Consider the following 8,516-nt stretch of genomic DNA (forward strand, 5'->3'; position numbering starts at 1 on the left):
TAGGTAAAGGAAATTCAAGCAGGTTGGAAATCGGTTTCTAGTCATAAGTCCTAATCCTCTCCCTTGGGAAGGACTAGAGTTAATGATTAGAGGGTGATTCAACAATAAACCCAATTATAATTTCTCTCTTGGGTAGATCAACTCAAGGGTTCCTTTCAATCATCCCCAATCAAGTCATGGAACTACTCACTCATCATAATTATAAAATTCACAGAATTAATGGTGAAAATAAAAGAAGACATGATAAACAATAATGAAAGGATTAATTGAAAATAAAAATAGTCTATATAAATAACTTGTTAAAATAAGCCAAAGTCAACTCTAGAGGGATTAAAAATATGGAAGAATAAATATAAAAAGTAAATAACAAAATAAAATGACTAGTACCGGAGGTAGACTCTTCTCAAAAGCTAAAGCCAAAATCTTTCCAAAAATCCTAATTATGAATGTCAAGTGATAAAAATCTAGGGGAGGAGTAAATCTAGATCTAAAACTAAAAATATGCAGAATGAATTGTTGTCACTCGTTTCTACATGTTTCCTGACTCTAGTCCGTAATTCCGGGCCGAAAACTGGGTTGAAATCCGGCCCAGAAACTCTGCCAGCGACTTCTGAAATTCTGCAAATCGCGTACGTCACGCGGACGCATCATTCACGCGGACGCGTCCTTCGGCGGTTTGCTTTTCCATGTGGGCGCGTCGTCCATGCCTCCGCGTCACTTCTGCTTTTCCAATCCGCGCGTCCGCGTCATTCATGCGGCCGCGTCACTGAGGATTCCTCTCTTCCGCACGGTCGCGTCGCTGACGCGTACGCGTCACTTCTCGCTGGTCATCTCCTCAATTTCTTGTATTCCTTCCATTTTTGTAAGCTTCCTTCCTAATCTCCCACTCATTCATGCCCTATAAAGTCTGAAACACTTAACACACAGATCACGGCATCGAATGGAATAAAGGGGGTTTAAAATACCTAATTAAAGGTCTCCAGGAAGTAAGTTTTCAATCATGTAATAACTTTAGGAAGGAAATATAAATGCATGCTAATTATATGAATAAGTGGGTAAAGACCATGATAAAACCACACAATTGAACACATTGTAAACCATAAAATAGTGGTTTATCAACCTCCCCACACTTAAACATTAGCATGTCCTCATGCTTAGTTGAAGGAGATAGAATAAATGAGTAGGAACATGTAAAAACTTATGCAATGCAATACAACCTATATATGTGAATTCAGCTATATGATTCTTGTTCACTTGATCAAGAATAAATAAGCTCTTCAAACAATGACAAACTAAGTTTCACTAATTCAATTCTCATTTAGTAAGAACAGATAAAAATGCAAGAAGTTAGCTCATGAAAGCGGGGAACATAGAATTTCAAGCATTGAACCCTCACTGATGATGAATGTATACTCTAATCTCTCCAGTGTATAGGGTAATCACTCTATCCTTCTCTAATCATGGTCCCTAAATTTTGTTCTTCTCCTAACCAATCAACAACATTTAATATACCAATGCAACATCATGAGATCTTTTCAGGGTTGTAATGGGGCCAAGGTAAGGGTAAGGATACATATATGGTTAATTGAGCTTATAAATTGAATCTTTAATTAAATCAAACTCTAACATAACCTATATATTTTGTATAACTATGGAGTTTGTACCTAGCTACCCAGAATTCTCTTTCACATTCCATACTCTAGTATCAACTATTTAATTGGATTTTATCATACATGCATTGATCTTTGGATTCTTAACTCAGCATTGGGGTAATTTTTTTTCACATAACATAAAAATAAACATAACTAATCAATGCACATAGATTTTTTTTATTCTTATAGTTTCACATGAGTAGGTGTCCAAATTCCCATTATATTATCATGATACACTCCCTTATTATCCTTTATCCCCACAATTTTGCATACTTAATTAGTACACATAATTCTATCTTAAACTAATCAAAGATTCAAATAGGGGTATACAATTGTTTTTCCGCTTAAGTATAGTAATGTGGTAAATTATATAACAAATGGGATTTAAAGGCTCAAAGTGGCTAACAAAGGTAATTGAAAGGGTAGGCTTAATTTGGATAAGTGAGCTAAACAATTAATGGCCTCAATCATATGCAGCATATAAATATATTAAACATTAGACATATAAGATGGGACAAAATATAGGTTACAATCATAGAGAAGTAAACACACAAGAATAAAACAAATATGGTTAAATAATGTAACCATGCATAAAGGCTCAAATCTCACAGGTTGTGTGTTCTTTAGCTTTAAAAATCATGTTCCAAATACAACTTCAAGCAATTTTAACATAAGAGTTTTAATTAAAATTAGTGAAATTTTGTTCCAAAGATAGAGTTTTAGAAGAAACTTATTGTCTTTTCAATCAAGTAGAACATGCATGCAACTAATATATTACTATGTAATTTATCCTATTCTAAAAGAAAGAAAAACTAACTAAATATCCTAATTTATTGGTGTTTAGGGAAGAAAAATTACCTCCGGAAGTCAGGTACTGACCGACCTCCCCACACTTAAGGATTTGCACCGTCCTCGGTGCCATCTGCAGGAACAGTGGTGGGCTGGTGGCAGTGTCTCCACAGTCGGGACCGTCGTGGCTCCCTGTGCTGGTGAAAGAAGTGGAGTCCGGAGTGCCTGGATCGTCATCGGGTCAGTGATTGCCTGTAAGTAGCTCCTTGAGGTATTTGAAACAGCGATGGTTGCGGCGCTCTTGGAGCTTTGCTTTCTTTTCTTGTTGGTTCAATCGCTTCAGTATTTGGTGCAGCAGCTGACTAGTAGATGGTGGAGGAGCTGCAGCATCCTCTGTGGACTGGCTGGTAGTGGCAAGTTGTGGCCTGAGATATCTCCCGTTAGGGACATACTGATCATCCGTGGTTGGTCGAATAAAAAAGGTTACATCAACTGCTTACAGATAAAGCTCTATTATCTCTAACCAAGCTACTAATTTTTTCTTCCCTTAAAAAAGGGTTTTGAACTACTAAGAAATGCAGCAGGTCTTAGCTGGTGAGGTAATGAATGCATGAATGATGAGAGTGATTTATTCATGTCAAAAATATCAGTCAATATATTATAGGTTTGCAAAAGAAGTAGCTGATCAATAGGAACGAAATTTTTTAGTATATTGCAATAACTACGTATTCGGTAGCAACTTATGAATTCTTTTAAAATATAATTGTTCATTTGATTTTTTTTTTACTAAATCCATTACAATTAATGTGAATTTTCTCTTCATCTTCATTTCAGCATATTTTGCGAACTTTTGCCATCTTATTCTCTTATTGAAAGGGACAATTCAATTATTGTACTCTAAAATTGATTCAAATGTTAAAACAAACTTGAATTGACACTTTCAAGTAGTGGTGGCCATTTCACCAAAGAAAAAGTTAGGGGACGCCCCTTCAAACAAATGCCTACCTCCTAACTCTTATATACCTTACTCCGAAAATAATAAATAACTAAACTTTAAAAACTTCAACTTGAGCGGCCTCAATATGTCATAAACCTTAACAAACGTTATATTCACCAGCATCAATATGTGATAAACCATTATGAGATTACTTTCGACATTAAACTCTTTCATGCTCTTTTTTATAAAGCCAATTTCATCACCATATCCCCTTCGCACACCTATTATACAATAATAATAGCACGTAACAAAGATTTTGTCATCAACTTTCAAATTTTTCTGACTATATCAAAGCTTTTTATAGGAATAACAATTTTCAGAAGACTAGGGTCAACACATATGTCTTGCACATACCAATGAGTTAGAGAAAGGGTGGTCATCAAAACTTTAATACATATTATTCACCATCGAAGAAGACTTTTCAACAACGTGTACAAAGAAAAAAAATTGCTTCATTTATCAACCCTTATACTTAGGATAGAAAGAAACTTCATGTAACGTAACAGGTAAATACTAACAAATTTCAAATAATTATGTTCTACCAATTAATAAGTTTTGGTATCGAGACTTTAAAATCTACACACCAATGTGTTATCAAATATACCTGCTAACAAAAACTAATTATTTCTCAAATCTATATTCAACAACTATTTATTGGGAACTACTGCGTAAATCCTAAAATATCAACACCACAGAAATAAAAGCAATTTTGTGCGAAGAAAAATTACTCCAACTACTTGGTAGACTCAAATGTAATCCAAACCGAGTCACAACAACAAACTAACAAAGATACCCAGTTCGGGAACACAAAAAAATGCATCACTGAATTACGAGAAACAAAGTTAATAAAAGCCTTTTTAAGTTTGCAAGGACCAAAAGAAATGCTACTAAATTTAATATGCATTCGAAGTTTCACGTGACATAAATTTATAATGTGAAGTATCTTTACTTCTCTTCAGGTACTCAAATTCTTTTACTAGCTTTCTTCAAGGCATTCACAAGCAGTTACAATCAACGTCATGCCAACATATTATCACATATATTTAATTCAAAAATTTCCACAAAAATTTTACAAGGTTTTCTACACATACTTTGTATACATTCAAGGTTTTAACCAATCAAAATTCACATTTTACGACCATATATTCATAAACTATTCAATATCGGCATTCAAGCAACAAGATTGATCTCCAACTGGGAGAATAAAAGATAACGAAAAAGCTAGCAAATTCTGATGCAACATGAAACAAACGTAATTATCAACTTATTCAGCAATTTAGAGCACCAATCAAATATGTGTGACATTATTTACCAGCACCAATCCACTTCTTAATTAATTATTAAGTAATTGTAAGGCAATCATCAACTGATTAAAAAAAATAAATATGACAGAAGAACAAACTTCATGGTCACTCACCTTGCCAATTGATACACACCAACTGAATTGCCTATGGCAGAACAATATTGGTTTTGCGTCCGCATCTGTCATCCCATACAGTCCAGCAGTAATCTATAACAAAAAATTAATATAAAATAAATTAAACAACTTAAATTCAACAAACCAATAATCTCTTTCATAACCAAAATTAAAATATCAGGATGTCCAAATATTGGTGGTTATACTTACATTTTTTCCAACGTCTAGGTATGCTTCCTATAATTGTCCCACCAGACTCCACACTCGAATGATAATCGCTGACATCAACATTCAGGATTTCATCCACTTAATACGACGGACTTTCAGATCTGTCCGAATGCATATCTCTCAGCCTCTCTCAAACAGATTTCAGAGTAACAAAATTTAAACAAAATTTCACATCAACAACGCACAAAGTCACACACCTGAATGGGAGAAGATAGGCCCGACGACTTAGGTAGCAAACAAGAAGGCATGATAGAAAAGACGGAGATGACCTCTCTGATTCTGATTGTCTTGAATTGGGGTTATGGTTTTTATTATCTTTTATCGTTACTTGAAACCTTCTACATTTACCCATTTTGTTCTTTTGGTCTTCGAATAAGACAATGCAATCTTATCCTAAACCAAAACCCATGCCCACCAATCATACCACCATTAACACGAACCACAACCTCGCACCAGATTTCACTTGACAATATCCACATTGCTTCATAAAGTGATAAGACCATCTCTTAAACAAAGGGCTACTAAGAATTGACATAATCCAATAACACCGGCCTGGCCCATACTTCAAATACCTCACATCCTGGCCCATACTTTAAATAACTCACATCTTGGCACATGCACTTTTCAGCTAGTCGTTCCTCAAGTTAGCTAGCTTTCAATTCAACCAAAGCGCCACCAAGGGGCATTAACGACCCCTACTCTCCTATAAACCACCTAACAGGAGATAACTGCAGCATGAGGTCACGTCATATGGTGCGCTAAAAATTTGATGCATCACTTTACCTAAATCCATCTCAATCAGAACTGTTTGTTTATTTAATTGTTAAATCCAATGGACACTTTATATGGACTATCAGAGTTCTAAAAAAGTGGTCTGGACCATTTGAAAACTTTCCTAAAAGATGAAGGTTGCATAATATATTAACTATACATATATTTTACTTTAGGTATATAATTAATTATTATAATTATTTATAAATTAAATATGATTTACTTATTTAATATAATTATTTAAAGAATTACATTAAATAATTAAATTATATTTAATTTATTAATAATTATAATAATTAATTATAGTTATATTTAATTAATAATTAAATTAATATTGAATATTATTTATATTATTATATTAAATTATAATTAATTAAATTTTTTTATATAAAAAATAATTTAAATTTTTTACATTGGTGAGTAGTTTATTTTTATGTATGAAATTTGAAATACTAACCACATTACAAAACTAGTCGTTACAAAACTAACCGTTACTATGTTACCGTTATTATTAATAAATTAATATTTTGTTATTCTATATATACTGCTTACATACACTTCTATTGCATAATATGATTGTTGCAAACATAAAGCGGGCTTGTATATTTTTTTTTAAAAAAAAGAAACTTGCAAACATAATGCGAACTTGTATTATATTGCATAATATGATTGTTGAGGATGAAAGAGACACTTATGCAGGAAATTTTGCTCAAGGCTTAGAGTATGACGATGTCGAAAACGGCTTATCACAATCTTAGCTAGGAGAGGAAGATTTTGCACCATACCATTAATTTCTCCAAAGAAATGCCCAACTTCAAAATAGACAGCATAGACAGTTGAAAGTGACTTGATTGAACATATATGGCAATTTCACAGTACTTGTCGTTCACTATAGAACTTAACTATGTTTTTTATATTAAATAATTTTACAAATTAGTGTAATCTCGTTTTATATATTGTGTATTATTTTTCTATATGATTTTTTTGATATTAATATTTTGTAACAGTAAATTATTTTTGAATTTATAAATTTAAAAATATTATTGTAAGAAATAGTAATTATATTAATTTTAATTACTTTAATTAATTAATTAAATGGGACTGCAATAGGGACTAAAGCTAGTTCCTTTTAATGGAGAAGAGAGATGCTTTGAATTCTTATTTACTATTTATTACGCAAAAGTTGATGTAGAATTATTTTTTATGACGGGTGAATCATAAATAAAAATTGGGATAAATTTTTTAATAGAGATGGTCTAAGAGCATGTCTAATAATAAACAAATGAAGGCCATTTACTATTTGTCTGACAAAAAGTGGAAACTAACCTTTGGAGCAAAATGAAAGTGAATTCCATCATAATTTTTGAAACAAACAAAGCCCTACTCAAAGGGGCTTGATTTCTTTTAATTTTAACCAATGATATTTAAACATGTGTCAATTAAATTAAAAAAAAATTAAATAATATTTTGTTAATAAAATTAACAATATTTTATATACATATACAAGATGAACGTTGCATAATATGTTAACTATACATATATTTTACTTTACGTATATAATTAATTATTATAATTATTAATTAGAATTATATTAAATAAGTAAATTATATTTAATTTATGAATAATTATAATAATTAATTATAATTCTATTTAATTAATAGTTTGTATTAATTATTTAAATCATAATTAATATAAATAATTAAATTAATATTAAATATTATTTATATCATTATATCAAATTATAATTAATTAAATTTATTTATATAAAAAAATAATTTTAATTTTTTACATTGGTGAGTGGTTTATTTTTATGTATTAAATTTGAAATATTAACCACATTACAAAATTAGCAGTTGTAAAACTAATTGTTATTATGTTACCGTTATTATTAATAAATTAATATTTTGTTACTCTATATATACGACTTACATACACTTCTATTGCATAATATGATTGTTGCAAACATAATGTAAGCTTGTATTTTGGGAAAAGAATTATATTGCATAATATAATTGTTTAGGATGAAAGAGACACTTATGCAGAAAAATTTGTTCAAGGCTTAGAGTATGACGATGTCAAAAACGGCTTATCACAACCTAAGCTGGGAGAAGAAGATTTTGCACCATATTATCAATTTCTCCAAAGAAATGCCCAACTTCGAAATAGGTAGAATAGACAATTGAAATAAGATTTGATTGAACATATATGGCAATTTCACAATATTTATCGTTAACTATAGAGTTTAACTATATTTTTTTATATTAAATAATTTTATAAATTAGTGTAATCTCGTTTTATATATTGTGTATTATCTTTCTATATGATTTTTTTAATATTAATATTTTGTAACAATAAATTATTTTTGAATTTATAAATTTAAAAAATATTATTGTAAGAAATAATAATTATATTAATTTTAATTATTTTAATTAATTAATTAATTAAATAGGACTGCAATAGAGACTAAAACTAATTCTTTTTAATGAAAAAAAAAATATTTTAAATTTCTATTTACTATTTATGATATAAAAATTAAATGTGACATTATTTTTTATGATAGATAAATCATAAATAAAAATTGAAATGACCTATTGGAGTTTTCTAAAAACCGGCCGGATTCCGTTCCTGACCAATTCAGCGGTTTTCAAGCTGTCTGTAAATT

The 8,516-nt window shown here is 30.6% G+C and overlaps 1 long non-coding RNA gene across 1 annotated transcript; it reads right to left on the reverse strand.

Annotated features, from left to right (window-relative positions):
• Nucleotides 1-322: 322 nt before the first annotated feature.
• On the reverse strand, nt 323-5,411 carry LOC140184324 (uncharacterized). Its single transcript, XR_011880765.1, has 4 exons — nt 5,281-5,411; nt 5,066-5,184; nt 4,856-4,948; nt 323-2,892 (listed from the first exon to the last, which is right to left on the reverse strand). It is a non-coding gene; the product is annotated as an uncharacterized lncRNA (long non-coding RNA).
• Between the last annotated feature and the right edge of the window lie 3,105 nt (nt 5,412-8,516).

The sequence above is a fragment of the Arachis hypogaea genome, chromosome 4 (genome assembly GCF_003086295.3).
Source record: "Arachis hypogaea cultivar Tifrunner chromosome 4, arahy.Tifrunner.gnm2.J5K5, whole genome shotgun sequence".
Lineage (NCBI taxonomy): Eukaryota > Viridiplantae > Streptophyta > Magnoliopsida > Fabales > Fabaceae > Arachis > Arachis hypogaea.